This window comes from Cricetulus griseus, chromosome 8 (assembly GCF_003668045.3).
Source record: "Cricetulus griseus strain 17A/GY chromosome 8, alternate assembly CriGri-PICRH-1.0, whole genome shotgun sequence".
NCBI classification, from domain to species: Eukaryota; Metazoa; Chordata; class Mammalia; order Rodentia; family Cricetidae; genus Cricetulus; species Cricetulus griseus.
Window position 1 is genome coordinate 59200540 of NC_048601.1, and position 22499 is coordinate 59223038.

The window sequence follows — 22499 nt, forward strand, 5'->3', positions numbered from 1 at the left end:
TGCTTGCTTGCACTACCTACTTACTCAGGCAATATATTTTTAAGACAAGGTTTCTTTGTGTAGCCTTGGCTGTTCTGAACTCACTCTGAAGAGCAGGCTGGCCTTGAACTAAAAGGGAGTAAGGGGACTTGTTTTTGATGATAAAGCCAGGGTTGGTTGCTCCTCCCACCCACAAATGTACCCCACATATTCCCAGATGTCATCAAATTAGATTACAGCTTATCATCAAATTAGAAGGACCTTGAACTTTGGATCCACCTGCCTCTACTACTCAAGTGCTGATATCAGAACCATTTATGCAGTTCTGGGAACTGAACCTACAGCATTGCGCATGACATTCAACTACTCTACACTGAGCTAAAAGTGAGTGGAGAGATAAAACAAAAAGTGCCCAAGGAAGGAAGGGTAGCATTCTTTCATAAGGAGATTCTGAAAAGAGAAGAAAAAGAAACAGGAGAAAGTTGAGACCACCAGAGACTTCTAGATAGCCTTTGCTCTGGAATAGATAAACTCAGTGGCTGTCACCTTTTTAGGAAACCTGAGAACCTCTTGCTCTGACAATAGGGCCCCATGAGAACCCATATCTTTGTGAGAACCTGAAGGCTAGTGTCTGTCTTCGTATTCCCTTGTATAAGTCACAACTACATAAGACACTCTCTAATGAGCAGAGTGTGTGAGAGAAGCAAATTGATTTAAAAAGACTAGACAAGTATAAGACTTGTTTTCATTATAAACATTTAAAAATAGACCTGAGGTTGTAAATAACTTACTGAGTAGTTAAAATAAAAACTATAGAACAGTAATACAACAGTCATATATAACATCATGGTGTACAACATATCAATAGGGTATGTTCTTCAGGAACAGTATAGATTAGCTCTTACTAATATGAAAGGCCCATTTAAAATCCATCTCAGTTCTTTCCTCACCAAAGTACATTTCACTTTATTATTTGCCATGGTTGTTTGAATGAGAATGCCCCACATACATAGGCTCATATATTTAAATGTTTGGGTTCCACTGGGTGGACTGTTTTAGGAAGGATTAGGAGGTGTGGGCTAATTAGAAGTGTGTCTCTAGGGGCTGGCTTTTCCAAAGCACATGCCAGGCCTAGTCTCCTTTGTCTCTGTTTCTGTCTCTCTGTCTCTGTCTCCTTCTCCTGCTTGTGAATAAAATGGAAGCTATCAGTTACTGCTTCTGTGTTATGTCTGCCTGCCTGCTGCCATGTTTCCTTCTATGATGGTCATGGACTAAACCTCTGAAGCTGTAAGCAAATCCACAAATTAAATGCTTTCTTTTATAAGATGCTTTGGTCCTGTAGTCTCTTCAAAGCAAAAGAACAGGAACTAAGAAACTTGGAATTTATTTTCCAGCATTTATGCATTTGCCACACATGTTTGCTTAAATATTAAGTATTTTTTGTGATATTTTAGAAAAACAATTTCAAACTTTGCTTTGTGTACTTAATACTATGTATTCTTAGTACTTGCATGTTGTTGTACTTAGACCATTTGTGTCATTTTAACTCCTCTATGTCACATCATTGTATGATTATAATTTGCTTATCTATTGTCTGAATAATAACAGGCTGTTTGTGATGTAAACTGACTCAATCTCAGTGTGCATGTTTCTATAATCCCACATAGGAACCCATCCATTCATGACCCTGAGACAATCTTCTTAGGGAAAACATGTATAATTGAGGTAACGAAAATTCTACTAGGTCTCAATAATAAAAGCCCAGAAACAGATATAGGGGGACATGCTGGGGGATCAGAGAGAACAAGGAGCAAGCCAAAACTACCTTTACCCCACTAGCTTCCCAGAAGAAAAGAGAGTGAGTTCCTGTTTCCTCCTGCCTATATTCCTTTCTACTCCTAGCCATATCACTTTCTGTTTGTTTGTATACACCTTCAGACCTCTGTGGTTAGCTAGTGGCAAGCTCCACCCTGTGATCTTCATTTGTACAAAAACGATATCATCACAATTCCCCCTTTTGTCTAAAAATAAATATAAGAAAAACTGTATACAATAAGTATAATAACTATATGCAACATAAACATTCAATAAATACATCAAAAATGTCTAGTTCATTAACAATTGACCCTAACCCTAACCCTAATATCTATCCTATCTTGATGAGTCCAAGATAGGACTTGTACCTAATTTAATTTGGGATATATGCATCATGTTCTTAAATTTACTTCATGCTGTCTGGGGGTGATCTTTAGGGGATCCTGAAAAAAGGGTTAATTGTCAAGCTGTATCATTTGGCATCTGGGCTTGTTTCTAGTCCTGACTAGTACTCTAATCTGTGAGTCTGGATTACCTAAACTAGCCACATTGAAATTGTTCTGAGTAGTGTCTGTGAGGCTTGATCATCTTAGCTGGCCACTTCAAAATTGTTTGTAGTTCAAAGCCAAACTTCAATTGGAGCTGTTCAGCTTAATGTTGCTGTCATAGTCATCATGAAATTGTCATTGCGGGGCTTTTGGAGACTTCAATGGTTTTAGGTAGTCATGGTCTTAGCTCACTGCAGAAAACTGCTAGAGAATCAAAACAGAAATCATGTACAGAAAGATAGATGAAACCTTTTTCTAGATTTAGCTATTATTCTATATGACCATTAATAATCATGATAAAACTTTAAAATACATATATGTTAAACTTAAAATATTTATATATAATGTTTATTGTAGGGAGACACCATAACCATGCCCCGTAAGGGCTGGCTACAGGCGTGCCTGACCTGGCCTGCCAGGGCATGGTCAAGGTGAGGGCAGGATGATACATAATAGGTTTTTAAGGGGCTGCAAGGTACATGGGAGCCCTTCTCTCTCTCTGGCCTACCTGCCTTGTGGTTCCTGGAATGCTCTGGCTTGAAGGTTTTCCCATACCTAGTAAACACACCCCCAATCTGTTCTTAAATGCTGAGTAAGGATTTTTCAAGAAATTTCAGGTCCAACTCAACACAACCACAACTGAACATCTGCATCACCTGTGCCACCTGTTGGTCAAAATTGGTTACTGCAACTGGAGTGGAAGCAGACTGGTAAATATGGCCTAACATTTATCATTTGCCTCAATTTGTAACATTTTCACTTCTAATGTAAATTCAATGTTTGAGGAAGTTGTTGATCAGCCAATAATTGGCCTATATGCCTTACCAGCTGTTAGCATGCTAATGCACGCATTATCGCTAGCTAGAGGCCTCAGGGATAAAGCTAATTTTACCACATGCCTACAGGACATGCAAGCTTTACATAATGAGGTTTTGGAGACCAGACTGACCCATGATAAGTTTATGCAGCATGTAAAACAGAAGGTAGATGATAGGCTTTGCTCTATGTCTGATACGATACAGGCAAAGTGGTCAGAGACCGTGATGAACTAAAGCAAATTGGTAGCCAACTAGAAACTCAGATAGGCTCTCTATCCTGTAATCTGGATACTAGAATGCAATATACCCAGGTTAGGTTTAAACAATTGGATAATGTCATTAAATCAATGTCTGAAAAACATGAGAGAGTAGATAATAGAGTTAAATCTAGGTTTGAGTATTTGGAAGATGATATACAGAACAGGGCTGACAAATTAGAAAGGTCCATCAAGTTGATTGCTGGGGCAAATCACAACCTCAAGGCTAAACTTCAATTCCTGGATGGCAGTTTCCATGCCACCCAGATGCTAGCTAGAGATGAATGTATTAAACACTTAGAAAACCATATAGAAGAACAGTCACAGCAATTTATGGATTCACTATCATGCCTACAATCTTTTATGATTAAGGAGATTGAAACTTTTCTTGAGGATATCATTATGAGACTCAAGGATCATTGGGATGACATGGAGACAGAATCAATCTAATCCAAGGCAACTACTCCACCCAGGTATCTTGATCATTCTAAAGTTATTATGTGTACACCATTGGTCTACCCAGCAACAATGGTAGAAGAGCCACCAACTAAAAAACACCCCCAGGGACAGGTGAATGATCTTAAGCATATTAAAGAATCAGTTGTCTCATTTGGTCTTCATAGACCATACATAAAACAGCTATTACACTCACGGGCAACCTTTAACAGGGTGACGCCCACATATTGGGTAGCACTTGTTTCAGCTGTACTTGAGAATTCTTGTCAAATCCAGTGGAAGTCATTAAGGGAGGAAGGGAAGCTTCTTGAACATCAACCCATTAAGGACAGTTATGACGCTCTACTGGAGAAGATTCTGGGTGAGGGTATTTATGCTGACCCACAGGTTCATGCTGAATATGATGACCATATACTGTCCCTATACAAGAAAGCAGCACTAAATGCCTGGGATAAGGTTGGTGAGACAGAGGAACAACTGGAAGCTTATACCAAAGTAGAAAAGGGACCAACAGAACTATTCCAGGACTTCTTAGACCAGTTGACCAGGGCAGTAGAATTACAAGTAACAGATGCAGCAGTAAGACATTAGATTGTGTATACAGTAGCTTATGACAATGCAAACCCAATATGCAAAAGAATACTTTTTGCCTTTAAAAATCAGATCAGCTCCACTAGAAGAATGGGTTTTTGCATACAGCCCACATTGACTATAATATACAAGATGCTGCAGTCTGGGCAGGAGAAACTATCCCAAGAGGTTTCAAAAGGCAGCAGGAGATTAAGAGTTTTCACAATCCCTCATTTATCATTACATGAATGATATTCTTTTATCAGATTCTAACAAGGAGACTTTGGGACATATGTTTGACATGGTGAAGGAAGTTCTGACTAGATGGGAGTTACAGATTGCCCTGAAAAAGATACAAAGAGGAGATTCTATTAACTATTTAGGTTATAAGATAGACTTACAAAGAATCAGGCCACAGAAGGTACAAATTACAAGGGATCGTTATTAAACTCTTAATAGTCTTCATAAGCTGCTAGGAGAAATTTCTCAATTACAGACAATATTGGGGTAAAAGGACATGACTTAAGGCATTTGAAAATGGCTCTTAAAGGTGACAAGGACCTAAACAGTCCATGAATATTATCTGCCAAGGCAGAAAAAGAACTATAATGGGTAGAAAACAGAATATTGGGTGCACTTGTAGATCAGATAAACCTTGATTCAGACTATATTCTGGTTATCTTGCCAACCAGAGAATATGCTTCTGTAATTCTGATGCAGAGGGAAGACACATTATTGAAATGGATATTTCTGCCACATAAACAGAATAAAAAGTTAAATACATATATAGAAAAGATTAATGATTTGATTTTAAAGGGCAAATTAAGATTTCGTCAACTGACTGGAAAAGATCCAGCAGAAATTATAGTACCTTTAACTAAGGAAGAAATTTCCTCCTTATGGAAGGATAATGAATATTGGCAAATATCTCTTACTGACTTTTTGGGAATGATTAGCAACAACTGTCCCCAAATTGACAGAATTAAATTTATAAAAAAGACAGTCTGGTTTCTTCCATGCAATGTAAGACAAACTCCAATTTCTGGAGTTGTTACCTTCTACACTGATGCCAACAAATCAGGTAAGGCTGGTTATAAAGCAGTGAGGTAAGTAAAGTAGTTCAAAGTCCATATACATCTGTACAGAAGGCAGAATTATATGCAATTCTCATGGTGCTTATGGATTTTACAGAACTATTTTAATATAGTTACTGATTACCAATATGCAGAGACAGTTTTCTTACACATTGAGACTGCATAATTTGTTCCTGATAATGCAGAATTAACCTCGTTGTTTCTACAATTACAGGAAACAATCAGAAACAGAAGTAATCCTCTATACATTACCCATATCAGATCCCATATGTGTCTGCCAGGCTCACTAGCACAAGGCAATGATGAGATTGATCATTTGTTACTTGGAAGTGTGCTAGAAGCCTCAGAATTTCATAAGAAACATCATGTAAATAACAAAGGTTTAAAAAAAGGATTTCTCCATCACTTGGCAACAAGCTAAGGAGATAGTGAGAAACTGACCTACTTGTTCTTTTTATAACCAAAATCCACTGCCAGCAGGCAGTAATCCTGAAGGCATTCAGAGGAATGAGATCTGGCAGATAGATGTCTTTCCCTTTACAGAATTTGGAAATTTGAAATATGTGCATCATACTATACATATGGACTACTGCTCTCATCTCTGAAAAAGCTGATTCTGTTTTTGCACACCTGCTAGTGGTGATGGCAGTTATGGGTATACCTGCACAAATAAAAACTGACAATGCTCCGGCATGTGTCTCCACAAAATGGAACAGTTTTTCAAATATTATAACATAAAGCATGTCACTGGTATACCATACAATCCTACAGGACAAGCAGTGGTTGAGAGATCTAACAGAACACTTAAGGAGATGCTCCATAGACAGGCTGAGAAGTCAAAAGCTCCCAAACATAGGTTACATAATACTTTATTGACACTAAGATTTCTTAGTGCCAATAAAAAAGGACAAACAGCTACAGAAAGACACTGGACTACAGAAAAAACTGCTGAACTATATCAACCAGTATACTTCGAAGATGTATGAAGGCCTGGGCATGTGTTATATTGGGGTAGGGGTTTTGCATTTGTTTCCACAGGAGAAGAAAAATTTTGGATACCATCAAAGTTGATCAAGATTCAAGTTGAAAAAGGCAAACCTCTTGACAAGGACAAGTGACAGGTATTTTACTGAGATATATCTCATAAATGGGATAGAAACCTCATAAAGGAAAGGAAAGTGTTCTGCTTCTATCTTCACAGGAAAACTCATCTCCAGAAGTCCAAGAACAGTACATGGATAGATGCTTAAGAAGAGAAGGTTGCTATAGCCCTCAAACAAAGGGAGCATGCCATATGGTAAACTTTACAGCTGTCTCTCAAATGACTCTATTTCTCTTTATTTTTCTAGTCCCTATTCAAGCAAATTTAGAGTTGGATTTGGCTTTCCTCCTCTAAAATCCAAGCACGTTGTTTAACTAAACTTTAGAGTTTCTGTATTATATCAAAAAGCCAATTAATGTAATACAGAATGAGAGAAGAATTTGGGAACTGTCTTTGTCTTTCTTGGCTCTTTCCTTCAAGATATACACTGTCTCATAATCATTATTTTTCCACGATTGCCTTTTCCAGCATGCATACATATACAAGTAAACATTTCTCTGCTTACACTTACGTTTGAGTCCCACACACCCAATGAAGACCTGCCTGACAGCAATCTCTAAATGCTCTGGAAAGAAATTGGGCCATACCTCCTAGACTGCATTGGATACAACTTACTCCATTTCAACTGACACTCTGACCACAGCTTTGAGTAGAGTTCAATCAAGTTGAGGATTTCAACTTAGGTCTTCAATCCCTTCTAATGACTGGATATAATCCATTACAGACTTTCACCATACTAACATTTTCTACCCACAGGACCCCATGAGGCTACCATCATCCCATTTCAGCAGGAAGTAACTTGGAGGATGCTATGCCCCCATCCCCCATTATTGTCAATTAGGGTAGAGTAAGCCTAGTTAGGGATAACTTACTGTTGTTTATGGTTGGGATTGGAAGGAGGCATTCAGACTTGGACACCACCTTTCAGATGACTTTAGGGTTTAGCTGAAATAGACACAGTTAGCATGTGCCATAACAGATTACTGTATCTTCTTGTGTCTCACTTTTATGATTGTTAGTTATGGAAACTTTACACTGTTAAGTTTTAATCCTCTTTTAGACTAAAAGGGGAATTGTATTGAGACTTCATAACCACACCCCCTATGGGCTGGCTACAGGTGTGCCTGACCACGCCTGCAAGGGCATGGTCAAGGTGAGGGCAGGATGATTCATAATAGGTTTTTAAGGGCCTGCAAGGCACATGGGAGCCCTTCTCTCTGGCCTGCCTGCCCTGGGGTTCCTGGCACACTCTGGCTTGCATTTCGCTTGTGTTTATCTGAATAAAGATATCTTAACCTTACAGACTATGGATTGGCTCTCACTATAGTTTATCCATTAAGAAAAGCTGTTACAACTCAGTATAAAACCAAATGATTATGAGATTAGTAGCAATGCAATATTCTTTAAATATATGTTTTTGTTCTGTTCCAAATCAGGTGGTTCTTCTGACAAAAGACAGAGATTTGGGATTTCACATTAATAAACATGCTGGGGTTTAGAGAAGGAGAGAGCTACAATCCAACTCCAGAGCCAGCTTTAATCTTTAATTGGACTGGGACTACAAAAAGACCATTTGTATTATATATCTGTAGAGAAAAGCAGAAACAAAAACCAGAAAAACAGAAGATGTGAAATTTTATTCTGTTGGAAATATAGTATGGCAAGAGGCCAATTTAATCCTTTTCTTATGGAAAATTTTTGGATAATTTTTTTTCTTTTTCATCAGATGTCTTATTTGTCCAGTGGTCTCTGGATTACTTAGCTGGACACCTTTATTCTCCTGAAAAGACAAAAACAAAACCTTTTCCCAACCCTAAATTTGGGAGAGGTTCTCCTTTGGCAAGTTATATCTGATCAAATGGATAAAATGGCCATGTTGCTTGATGAAATGTCATCTCTTCTAATTAAGAGGTATCTTGTTCACAGGAAATCTTTTTCAATTTTGATGTCATCCATAGCTATTTTTCCCCCTATGGAAACAAAAAAAAAAAATAAAACCTTTTCCCCAATATAACAAATGTTGTGGTTTCCATTCATAGGTCAAGACATCTTTAAAGTATACTGGTCGATTTAATTCCTTAGTTTTTCTGTTATCTAACATCTCTCCACAGCTGTTGTTCCTTGTTTCAGAAAACTCAAAGTTAATAAAGCACCATGCAATCTATTTCTGGGGTTCTTTATCATCCTTTTCTGTTTATCTAGCATATCTGTTAGAGTTCTGCTTGATCTTCCTATAACTGCTTACCATGTAGGATTTTCTGGTATACCAGTAATATCTTTTATAATATAATAAGGAAAAACTGCTTCATTTTCTTAGAGATGAATGCTGGACCATTGTCTGTCTATATTTGTGCAGGTATACCTATGATTTCCATAACTTCAAGAAAGTGTTATTGACTGGTTAGACATTTCCAAACTCAAAGCAGCTGTCCATTGAAACCTGAATAGGTATCAATACTGGGGTGTACATGTTTCAATATTCCAAATTCTACAAAATGGAACATATCCATCTGTCATATAATTTCTTTGAGTACTATTAGGTTACTTCCTGCAGGTAGTAGAGTTTGGTTGCATAAAGAACAAGTAGGGCAATTCTTTACAATTTCTTTGGCTTGTTGCCAAGTGATGGAAAAGTTTGATGGGGGTAGTCCTTCTGTGTATATGTTTCTCTTATTGATTGATCAATAAAATACTGTTGGCCAATAGGGAAGCAAGATAGGTGAGAGTAGGAGTTGAGGAGGATTCTGGGAAATTAGTAAAGAGAAGTCTTGTGATCCAGGCAGGAAATGACACAGCAGGCAGACTCAGAATATAAGCAGGGACAAGCAGGAAATCACTCTCTTCCTCCTCTCTCTTCTCTGAAGTCACCATGTGATCCTGGAAAGAGGATGCATTCTGTCAGCATCCTCAATAAAATAAGTTCATATAAAATATATAGAATAGTAGTTATGGTTGATAATTAAGACTGAGATAGCAGATAAGATATCCTAGACATTAGCCAGCACCATTGTACCTAATATAAGACTCTGTCTATTATTTTGGGTGCCCACATGGTGGCAGGGCTTGGGTGGCTTGGCAGAAAGATTTATCATACAAAAGTCTGTTTTTATACCTTTTTCATTGAGACGGTGTTTTTTTAAATGAAATTCTGAGGCCTTTAGCACATTTCCTATCAGTAGTTGATCAATTTCATCATTTCTTTGTTGTAGAGGGCCTGGCTGACCCATATGGAAACAAATGTGTGTTATATACATAGGGTTACTCTTATTTCTGATTATGTCTTTTAACTAATTAAGTAATAAAGTCAATTCTGTATCATCTATAAAATCAGGTTTCAATATGAAAAACAATTCTTTCTCCATCTTTATGATCCATTAACCCCATGAAAATATCATATAATTTTGACTATTAGAATTATAAGAATCTAGATCCATTTACTTAAATTTTCAGATTTATAACTTGCCTTTTCTGATTTATTTGCATAAGTATAGAATGTAGGGGTTACAGTTATTTGTGTTGCCCATATAATGGGAGTAAGAATCCAGTCAGTTCACTTTATAAGTTGAATTCCCTTGCTTTGGGGACATTGGTTGTTAATCTCTCCCCCAAAATTATTACAAATTCTTTGCCAGGGTTTAATTTATACCCCCAATTTGTCAATTTCATCATTAGTAGCAGGTACTGCTGGATCTATTCCTGCTAATTGATGAAATCTCGATTTTCCTTTTAGAATCAACTCAGAGAGCTTTTCCACATTAGTTTTTATTTTTTTTTACTGAGTTTCCGAAATAACAATATCCATTTGATGGCGATATTGTCCCTCTGCATTAAAATTCCTGTAAGGAAATGTTTAGAGAGTTCATATGAATAGAACGCAGCTAAGCTTTCCTTCCACATGATCCACATGTACAATCTGTAATTTCTGTTCCACCAATACCAATTCTGTCTCATATTCACCTGGCAGTGACTACCTGGGCCCCGCCCTGCCAGCCTCCCTACATTCACTTGGTCAGATGGGCCAGTCCCTTTGGCATTCCCCCCCATGAAAATTTTTATCTGTCTTTTTCTTGTCAATGTATACTAAAGAAACAATGCCCACTGCACAATCCATGAAGGTTTGTCTGTCAGTCATTTTAAAGGTAGGTTGTTGGTATCTTTTGAAGATTAGTAGCTGCTGTGTCCTGTTTTTGCACAACCTGAATGCTCAGTGAATGTTCTTTATAAAACCTTCTTATAATTTTTCCAGAACCATATGTTTATTTGTGGTTTATTGCTAAGATAGGGGGAATGTTTATCTGAGTATTCCATTGCCAAAACAAATCACATCCCCACAAATTCATTGCAATATTGGAAACATATTGCTTTAATATTCTTCTCTGTCCTTCTATCCCTATACATTCAAGCCATCTCATGCTCTTTTACTTGATAGAAAATTTCAATCCCTAAAAGTTGAACATTTACCTCCTGAAGAGGGCAATTTGCTTGCCAAGATTCTTTGATGTAATTGTTACATCCACCCCTGTGTCTTCCAGACCTCCAATGATAACATCATTTATTTGTACTTTTAATTTTGGTCTCTGCTCATTTATAGATATTTGCCAATACACTTACTTTTTTATTTTTCTTGACTCTTTTTGTTCTCTCCTTTATAACTCTTCTATCATCCAGAGCATCATGATTTCTTACAGTAGGAACTTAGATATAGAGTCTATAAATACAGCACTTTGTGCAACTTTGGCACAATTAGGGCTTCTTTTGAGCACAGTGGCAAAGTAATTGTTTGGATAGACAATGATGCATTTATTTCAATATTTAATAAATTAAAACAGATGTGGAGTTGAGGTGTAAGTCATTTGTCCAACCACTTTATGAGCTCTGGGATCTTGTGAAGAGATCCATGAGCAGGAACCATAGTAAGGACTAATTATGACGATAAGCATGAAAACATAGACATCCAGAAAAATAGAAAATAAGATGATGCACTTCACCTTCTGGCTATAGTATAGGGGACTATTTTGTTATCATGTGTGAACACTGATTCATGGACTTCTACAAATAATGAGAGATCCACCATGAGGAAACAAAGCATCAAGCTATTACACATTATATAGTTTGGACACTGGGCATGGATACATAGCCTTGTTTGCATTTACAGATTGTTGAAGGACACATGGTGCTGCAGAATGGAGGATATATAACTTTTCTTTTTCTCCTTTCAGTAGTGCTAACAATAAACACTTGCTTACATTTCTTTCAATCTGTATGTACAGAAATACTTTAGCGATTAATTTTGGGAAGAGTGCTTTAGGCATGCAATAGATGGAAATTACTGAAAAAAATTAACTGGGGAAATTTTTATGTGACAATTTTAGAGGACTTGACAGACAAACATACTTTGTATTTTATATACTTTGGTTATAATTTCCTATATTTTGTCTTACCTGAATGTTAATAGGCAAAAGGTAAACTTAATATACCTTTCAACTACTTGAGCTTGAGGTTTCATAAGGAGTTTTATGAAATTTTAATTTAAGTATGTACTTTAAAATACTTTTTAATTAATTTCTTCCTTAATAGTTGGACTGAGATGATATATCTTACTTTTTATTATATTGCCTCAACTTCTCAAATAGATTGCACTTACTGAGGTAATGAATATGTAGTATTTTTATCCATTAGGACTAGCAGATACTTCATTGTTTATTCAGGTCATTTTGGAGTTTAAGGTACTAAATTCTAAAGGATGAGTTTATTCTTGCTTTTAATTTCATTTTTCAATCATACAGTTCCTGAGAACATACCTGGAAATGGGTGCTGTAATTATTACATTATTCATATTACTGATTATTTGTCATCCATGATGTATTAATTTTAAAAAAGAGCAAGAAACATACAAACAAACAAACAACAACAAACACGAGAGACAGGCACAATTTTAAAGCCAGAGGCTTATTTACAAGAACCAAACCTTGCAGCCTTTCCATTCACCTCCTTCCAGTTTCATCATTTATCCAAGGCTGCCTTGTTTCATTAGCTTGTTAACAGTATGGTTTCTATAGCAACACCCATTGGTTGTTGTGAAAATGAAAGCCACAGTGCAATCTCCTGCAGAGAAATCCTTGCTGCTGCAGAGATCAACTCATATTTTCTTTGTCTGATGTTTCCTATTTCTTCTGAGAATGACCTTTTTAGCAGAATATAAGCAATTTCTACTAATTACCAGTGAAATAAACAGCTGAAGTCAGGCAGCCCAGACAGCATGTCTGATATTAGCTTTATTTCAGTGTGGTACTGCCTGAAAGAGCAAGCCAATTTCCTTAGCCATAAATCCCACTACCAAGCACTGTTAACATGAAATAGAATGAAGGTCATTATACTTCTTTCAATCTGAGTCAAAAGGTTTTATTTAGAGAAAAATTTCCATATAGTATCGGTTAGGACTTTATCACAATAGGAAAAAAATTGTCTGGTGGTATTTTTTTTATGAGTGATAATATCTTAGTAATAAAAAGAGAATAATGTTTAAAATAAAAGTATGGAACATTAATTCTGATGATATAGAATTAGACATTCATTGGGGCAATAACTCAGTAAATCCCTTTTTGTCTCTATTTCTAGTCTCTATTTAATGCTCCACTTTTTAAATTAACCAACTGTTGACCCATTTTACTTTGACACATTCACACTTTTTGAGGTTAAGGTTAGAACAACTGAGAAGTTGTGAGTAATATTGACTGTGAATTTTATCAGTTTTACATCACTAAAATTAAGGTATTGTTGCTTAGAGTTTTGACTAATGGGATGGTTAATCCCAGGTCCTTCAGGAATTGATAAATTGTGACATTATTTATTATTTTCTTCAATTTCTTTTCAGGGTCTTCCTGATTTCCTCATGGTCTCCTCTATTCACTCTTGTTTAGTGATATCTTCTAGTAAGCTCAGTGAAACAATCACTGTAAATCTGCACAGCAAACAATTGCATTAAATCTCCCTATTCCAAAAATTAAGTGTGTTTAAAAACACACTTTCCTGTGTGTTTTTAAAAGTTTGTCCACCCAGGATAATGTGGTAGACTTTGGTGATCCCCTTTTGAGGGCCTTACCCTGCCTGGGTAGTGGAGGAGGGATGGCTAGGGGCAGGTGGGATATTGAGGGGCAGGAGTGGGAGAGGGAGAAGGGATTGACATCTGAAGCAAGTTTGTTCCTAATTTGAACTAATAAAAATTTACAAAAAGTTTGTCCATTATTTCAGTATTTTAAATGTTAAATATTATCTAAAGTCTTAATCTTTGGAAATGAAAAGCAATATGGGATAATATTAAGTATCTCAATCTTAATGACCAATGTTCAGTGTGCATATGAAATAAGACTTGGCAGTCTTAAATTAAGGCTTGTCAGTTGACAGAAAAGACATGAACCACAATTTTTGTTTCTATCTTCAATTTCATCCACATATTTGCTTTTAGAGGAGGTTCCAATATCTACCATGCAAACTATAAAATGTTGTCACTAAACACACCACACCACACACACACACACACACACACACACACACACACGGAGTTTAAGAAGATATTTTTAGTAAATTCTGTGGTTTCTATACATTATTTCCTGGCCCTAGTTTTATAATTGGAAAGAATGAAAAATAAACACCTTGTAGACTAATTATGAAGATGAAACCCTTCATACTGGGCATTATATTCTGAAATTCTGCAGAACTTATCTCCAGCATAAAAAGTTATTCCCTTAGGAAGAACTTTAGAAACTCTCTATATCCCTCATTTGAGGTACAGGCAAACCAAGACTCAAAATTCCATAGTTGGAGCTAGAGGGATGGCTCAGCAGTTAATTTTACTTACTGCTGTTAAAGATGGCCTAGGTTCAGTTCCCAGCACCCACATGGGGGCTCACAAATGCCTGTAACTCTAGTTTCAGGGGATCTTGATAGGGAAGTACTTCTGTGTATATTTATCTTATTGATTGTTAAAAAAATTCTGTTTGGCCAATGAGACAGCAAGTAGATGGGACTAGGAGTCAAAGAGGATTCTGGGAAATGTAGTAGAGAAGTGTGATCCAGGCAGGAAGTGACATAGCAAGGAGACTCATATTTAAGTGAAGGAGAAACAGGAAGCGCCCCTTTTTTTTCCCCTCCTGCTCCAGTGGCAAGATGTGATCCCAGCAAGGAGGGATGCCAATAAGGTGTCCGATAAGATAAGTCTTATAAAATATATAGTTTTATGATAGTTAAGACTGAGTTAGCAGATGAGAAGTCCTAGTCATTGGCCAAGCAGCTTTGTACCTAAAACAAGTTTCTGTGTATTCATTTGGGCCTAACTCGGGCAGGCGGCTGGCATAAAGCCCACACGTGGCGGTGGGGCTCAGGCAGCTTTTGGCAGAAAGATTTATCGTAACAGGATCTGACACCACTGCTGACACTACATGCATGTGGTGTACATATGTACACACAGGCACACACACACACACACACACACACACACACACCAAATAAATAAGTAAATAAATGACTTTGATCTACACTCCTTATACTTGTGTCATCTTAGGCTTCGTCTGTTATACTTGGGGAACTCTTTCTTCAGTGGTGAAAATGCCTTTTACCACACAGAAGCTAGATGCTATCACCTCTCATTGGCTGGCAATTTCTCCAACATCTGCCATCTGAAACAAATATTTCACATTCCCATGTTTAGCTAATCAGCCTCTTCTGTCTGAGCTATCCTTGATGACAACCCCTCAATGGAGTCAACTTCTCTTCATCTCAGAGCTCATGGCCTCCAGGCTTTAATACTTCTTCCCTTCACTCATTGCCCTTTCACTAGCACCTTGGGCAGCACTAATTTCTATGTTGTTGGTTTTTTTTACATCTCCTTCCTTTTAATTTCTATTATTCTATCATGTCTTCTCTCTGTCAGAAAAGACAAGGAAATCAAAGTTACTCACCACTACCACCAAAAATGGTTTCTGTGGCTAGTTGAATTTTTATACCCTCCAAATGATTCTTCCTGTTTTGTATAAAATTTTCTAACAAACAATTAAAACCCTTTATATTATAGTTCAGGAACATTCATTGATTTTCACTAGCTTTGTAGCAAGTTTCTGTTTTAATTATTCTTTTAAAATTGACTTGTTTTCCTGGAAGATATGAGTCAGTTTTAGAATGCCTGTTTAGCATGTGCAAGGCCTTGTGTTCTATCACTGGCACAAAAACAAGAGAAAACAAAACAAATTGAAGAACACCAAAACATATTTGATAAAACCTGTCTCTTGAAAACCCTAGTGACATCTGTGACATGGGTACTTTCTATACACCTGCCTCTGCCTATCCTCTGAGGGTAAAAAATCCTCTCTGATTGTCTGATCAACCTCTCTGATTAGTATAATCATCTTGTTCCTCATAAACTGAACTGAAATTCTCTGTGTGGCATGGCTTCAGTTTCTCATGTATCTGAGTTAGGTACTTGTGTTTCAACCCTTATTTCTAATGTTTTCACCAGCATATACCAGTCTGAATAATTCTCTTCCTGAAACACATATCTTTTGACTTTCATAAGCACTACTGTTCTACTCCTCTTCCCCAGATTTTGTGCTAAGCACTTTGGTCATCTGTACTAAGCTCTGCTTCTTAAAAGTCCACAGTACCACCCAATGTGACTATGATGAAATCACAGCTTCCTCTCTGGACAAACCAATCCACAACCAAATCTCCTACCAGGCAGTTTCCTTTGTCTCTTGATACTTTTTTACCTTGAAGAGTATACTAATTTTGAAAATATAGTTCTCACACAAGTATTGGCTTTTATACCTAGTTCCTACTTTCTCTTCCCCAATTCTAAAAGAAAAAAAATCAAGAAAGAATGTGTGGTGTTATTTAATAAAATGGCTTCCAAGGGGAGTGGCACTATTAGGAGGTGTGGCTTTGTTGGAGTGGCTGTGTTCTTGTTAGAGGAAGTATGCCACTGTGGAGTCAGGCTTTGGGGTTTCATATATGCTCAAGCCATGATTTATGAGGGAGACCATTTCCTTTTGTCTATGGGATCAAGATATAGGATCTCCAAGCACCTTCTGCCTGCATGTTGTCATGCTTTCTGCCATGATGAAAATGAAGTAAACATTAAAAATTTAAGTGAGCCATCAGAATTAAATATTTCATTTTATAAGAGTTGTTGTGGTCATGATGTCTCTTCACGGCAGTAGGAACCCTAACTAAGACAGAAGGTGGTTTCAGGAGTGGGGTTATACCTGTGATAACCTGACCATGTCTGTGTTTGAAGGAATATGGAATATGAACTGTGTATTAAAAAATCAGTTGAATACTTTAAATGCTATTCAATGCACCATCCTGGTAGGAACATGAAGACAGTGGTGCTGAGTGTGATTTGAACTGTGAATACCTGTTCAAAAGGTTTGGGGGAAGAAAATTTTTAGTATGTTGGCTAGAGAGCATTGTTGTAAAGAAAGTGGTTGCATTTTGCCCTTGTCAGAAGAGTCTGCCTGAGGCTAAATTTACTTAAGAGTTTTGGATTAATTCCCTTGGCAGAGGAAATCTCAAAACAGCCGAGTATAGACTCCATCCTGTGCTTATTAGTGGAAACTCTAATGAAGATTTATAATGATAGGGAGCAGGCTGAGCAGAGTAAAATACAAGTGAAATTTAAGGAGAAAAGGATTACTAGGGAATGGAGTGGATTCTGTGTTCAAGGAGATAAACAGATTAGGAAATGGGAAGTGATGACCTCAGGGCAAGATAACACTCAGCTTAATTTCCAATGAAAGGCAATTAAACAAAAGCTTAGAGCGGGGTGTGGTAGTACACTTCTTCAACCCCAGCACTCCAGAGGCAGTAGTTGGTGGACCTCTGAGTTTGAGGCCAGCCTCGTCTACAGTTCTAGTTTCAGGACAGCCAATCTTAGACAATAAAAAAAAAATGAAAACAGAAAGGTTGTGAAGATGTAATTGAGCAAGGGGACTATGTTTCAGCCATAGTAAGCACAAGAAATTGGCAGCTTTGGTCATGTGGTTCTGGAGGTAAGAATAGAATAAAGGGCCTATGGAATTTGCCTCCATAATTAAAGAAGGCCTCTGTGTCAAGGCATATGTCAGGGGTGTCCCTGAATGGGAACCTAGAGAGTGTGAAGATGTGAAGAAACCTGGATTGCCTTGGAGACCCCAAGATGTTGGAGATGCCAGAGTCATGGGATACCTGCTGAGTGGAGTTGCTAACCAGGAATTGGCACAAGACAAAGAAGTATGTTGCTCTCAACAAAGCTAAAAGGAGTTGGAAATCTGAAAGGCATTTCAACATCAGACATGGAGATACAGAGTTTGGAGTTTGCCCAGCTGATTGATTTTCAGTCTTATTTGTCTCATATTTCCCTAGTATGTTCCCATCCAAAAATTTTGATATATAGTTACAGGGGATTACAGTTAAGTAATTGTAATCTCAGATGAGACTTTGAACTTTAGACTTTAAATAAGTTTGAGATTGTTATTGACCATGGTACTTTTGAATTTGGGCTGAATGCATTTTTGCATTATGGCATGGCTACAAGCATTTTCAAGCCAGGGACTGGAATGTGGTTGTTTGAAAGAAAATGGTACCCAAAGGGAGTGGCACTATTTGGAGGTGTGGCCGTAATGTTGTACGTGTTGTCTTGTTGTGGGAAATGTGACACTATGGAACCAGGCTTTGAAGTCTTATCTATGCTCAAGCAACACCCATCGAGACAGACCATTTCCTGTTGTATGTGTGATCAAGATGTAAAACCCTTAGCTCCTTCCTTAGCACCATTTCTGCCTGCAGACTGCCTTGCTTCTCCCAATGAAGATAATGGACTAAACCTGTGAACTGTAAGTGAACCAACAGTATTAAGTGTTGCTGTGATAATGGTGTCTCTTCACAGCAATAGAAACCCCAACCAAGACAGAATGCTACTATTGTTGTAGGTGACTAATTCAGATGTGTTATTCTTTGAAGCCAGGTCAACCAGGTAAGTAGGGTCTGAGGAGCTCCAACAGGAAGACAAATGGATGGGTCTTTCCAGCATGCTCTTATCCCCAAGGATTACTGAGGGCCAATGTGATAAATGGGTTCTCCTGGATACATGCAGTAAAGGTGGAAACTCTCAGTTTACAATTTAAGCCAATAGAACAGGAAGTTACTCTGCTTTTGCTTCTCATGTGCCTGGAGAATTATAAACAATATTTCCAGTAAATACTTCTTCCTCCAAAAATGTCTTTCAGTGATCTCTATTGTAAACAACTGCTCTGATTCCCATAGAGTTTTAACTATATACACATCATTGAATTAGAAAATCTTTACTTATACCATAAGAAGCTTTGAATTTTGTGTAAAAGTTAATTTGGAGGACTTCCCTTTTATAGTTACCCCAAACATATGAGCACTCAGCTTTTCTACAGATTCCATTCAAAGGATAAAATTCAATGTTTCTGAGTTTTCTGAGACGTCTTATAAGCAGTTCTCCACATTCCTGTATTGAAAGGGAAGCCTCAAAGACAGACAAGAAAGGACACCAAGCTTAGGTTATCAATATCAATTCTGTAACACTAAACGACTCATTTTCCCACTTAAGTCCCAAGTGTCTGCTCTTCATACTTTCAGGAAAGACAGAATTTCAGTTACCATGAAAGCCCTGCAGGACTTTGTTGGGTCCCACATTTCATGCTCATCCTGCCGCACTATCTACTTCTGCTTATGTACCATACTCCTTCACTTGCTTCCCCTTTCATTTCCTAAAATATGCCAGGTTATTTTGAGTTGCTTCTCCATACGAACCTCATGTGATTGCTTACTTCTTTTGTATCCTTGTGCCTGTGGCATCAATTTTACAGCAATCTTCTTCTGTAATTTGGATATGGTTTGAGTGTGTTTACAGAGGAAGCTGTGATCTCATCATGGCCATGTTGGGTGATAGTGTGGTCTTTAAAGAAGCAGAGCTTAGTACAAATACAAATACTGAGGTCGTTGAAGGTCCTGACCTTGAAAGTGGTCATTTCTTTGAAGGTCCTGATCTAGAAAGGGATAATAATCTCAGGGAATCATAATTTCTTTGTTGAATAGAAGGGTGTTCTAAAAAAACACAACTGATGAGGCTGAGGAGGTGGCTCAGTCAGTTAAAATGCTTGTTATAGAAACATGGGGATCTGAGTTCAGATTTCCAGCACTCATGCCTGACATGATGACACTTGCTTGTGATTCCAGCATAGAGAAGGCTGAGACAGAGGATTCACTGGACTTGGTGGTTAGCCAGTTTTGCCAAACCTTTGAGAGATCTTGTCTCAAAAACTAAGATGGAAGGTAAATGAAGAAGACACTTGATTGAACTCTGGCCTCTGTGTGAATGCATGAACACATGCATGCAACTTTCTGGCTTCAAAACCATGATCCAAGTGAACTGCTTTCTTAAGATAAAGTGCCCTTTAATATGGTATTTTATTTTAGTTACTGAATACTGACTAATATACCTTATTTATGACTAATGTATATTCTTCAATCACATTTTAAAGAACAGATTCCATACCTCAAAGTCAAATATTTTGTTTTATAACCACTGATTTTCTTAAGGAATTTATTCATCCAATCAATGTTTGACTTACTGACAGTGCTTCTGTATTACTCTGGACAGTGTGTGTGTGTGTGTGTTTGTGTGTGTGTGTGTGTGTGTCCATCTAGTGCCATAATCATAGCATGTACACAGGACCTATACTTAGTGAAGAAATATATTGAGTTATAAGCACACATTTGAGGTATTATTGTTTTGTATTGGAAATATTTCCTAATAATCCCCCATGAACTGCACAATTAACGGCTCCTTATGGATTCCACCATATAACAATGATTTCTATGTAATAAGACTAGAGATTTTCTTATTATTTGGCCTTTAGAAGATCAAGTGAAGATAGGTGATAACTTTGTTTATCTCTGCATCTTGGCATGGCAGTAAGAACATTACGGCTACTCAGTACACTCAGTACTTTTTTGATGAGGGAATGCTCTGAGGTCTGTAGTACCAAGCTCAAATTTGCCATACACTCTATAAAGTGGATCTCATTTGATAAAAAGAGGTTGTTGGCGCTTTATTTCAGAAAGTTCTTGGATAGCATTGTCTATTCCTGGCATCTGGGATCCAAATACCTGGCTACCTCAACTCAAAGTTGTATGTCAATCAATTCTGCCACCTTCTCTCTTACTAGCAACTCTGAAGAGTTCTTCTTCAGACCGAGCTTAAGCTTGAGAAATACTACATCTTAAACATTATTATTGATTGTTACCTCTGGAACCAGGACAATTTCTATTCTTTCTGCACAGCTGTTTGTAATTAACAAATATCCAGATTTTTAATTCACATTGAATATCATTGAATCTATTGGCTAAGGTAAACATTTTAGAACAGTTCAGGCATGCTACTTTGTAAAGTATACTTATAAGCTATAGTCTGTAATTTCAATGACAAATTAATTAAAAACAAGACTGTTACATGTATGAGGTGCTGAGGAGGTAGGTCAGTGATAGAGTGTTTGCCCAGCATGCATAAGGTTTTATGTTTGATTCCCCAGCACCTCAAACATACATGTAACAAGAGAAAGGGAGAAAATTTAGTAAATTTTAAAAGAAAGGAGTGGCAATGAGTTATTATTAAGGTAGTTCCTGACAGTAGTTTGAATATAATCAATAATTCTTGGAAAACATCATAAGTGAGTACTTGCAAATAATTAGGTGGCTTTTTTTGGTGATAATTTCCTTTGAAATAAGGAAGGTAAAACAAGCAATAATGTATAAACAGGCATGAATCACATGTTTCACTTACTGTCAGGTTAAGCATTTCAGTGATGTGTTGCTGGACCTCTTTTCTCAGACATCGTCTTGCCATTTGGCCTTTCCTGAAGCACATGGTTCTCTGTAAAATTTCCCGTGTAATGTGCTCACTTACTCTGGAGTGAAGACAATTGTTTCTTTTATTTTTGTACTGAATCTGACAGAATTTTATATTTAATATGAGATGATGTTTTTCTTAGTAAATTGGTCTGTTGGACAAATATCTTTCTTGAATCTGATTTTATAAATCTTCTGTTCCTTTCTAGATTACATCATAGGGAATAAGAGTGTAATTTTTAGCCTACTATGAGCAACATTAGTAAATTGAAATTCATATCTAGGTTTATGATGTGTTAGTAGTGTATTTTTCCTCTTAATCTAGTGAATTTTAATCCTGTGATTAACTTTGATCTGCAAGTTTATTATAAGAAAATTGAATTCCTTTGTTAGTCCTAGCTCTAAGTTAAGATATGTAGCTTCTCTCCTTCCCAAGCCATCCTGCTGGAAGAAAGTTTTAAGACATATGTCAAATACTTAAAAAAAACTAATTTTTTTTCATCATTTTTAAAACCAAAGTTTTCTGTGACTGTGAGAAATTGTACCTTTATGAGAACTCAAGCATGAAGTTTTGTGATACCCATGTGAGATGACAGAAGTGGCCCAGGTGTCTTCTCCTGGCCTCCTCTATGTAGCAGAGCACGTCGTCTTCCCTACCCCACTGTCAGTGATCGACCACTGGGAAGGAGGAAAATAGGAGATGGGAATCAGGGTTGGAGGCAGTGAGCCTTTAGATAATTTAGTAACCACAAGCAGTGGTTTAACAGTTGAAATAAAATAATTTTTTTCTCAGAAAAACAATCCTGTTTTCAGAAGAGATGTAGTAAAATGAAATAACCAACTGAATCAAGATGGAAAAGGAAAAAAAATAGGTGAGACTTTGCTAATGAAGAAGGAGCTGATTTCTGTGATGATGATCCCATGCTGCGAATCCCACTAAATGCAGACTTGCA

At 37.2% G+C, this 22499-nt stretch overlaps 2 long non-coding RNA genes across 10 annotated transcripts in view; one reads left to right on the forward strand and one right to left on the reverse strand.

Moving 5' to 3' along the window:
* LOC103163383 overlaps positions 1-22499 on the reverse strand; it is a 66019-nt gene that overhangs the window by 31577 nt on the left and 11943 nt on the right. For all 9 annotated transcript variants that reach the window (XR_003487508.2, XR_003487507.2, XR_004771014.1 and 6 more), the window contains 2 exons: positions 22092-22224; positions 21482-21605 (listed from right to left, as the gene is read on the reverse strand). This is a non-coding gene — a long non-coding RNA (uncharacterized LOC103163383). The remainder of the gene's footprint in view (positions 1-21481; positions 21606-22091; positions 22225-22499) is intronic.
* LOC113831505 overlaps positions 1-22499 on the forward strand; it is a 44916-nt gene that overhangs the window by 13467 nt on the left and 8950 nt on the right. The gene's annotated exons all lie outside the window — the stretch shown is intronic.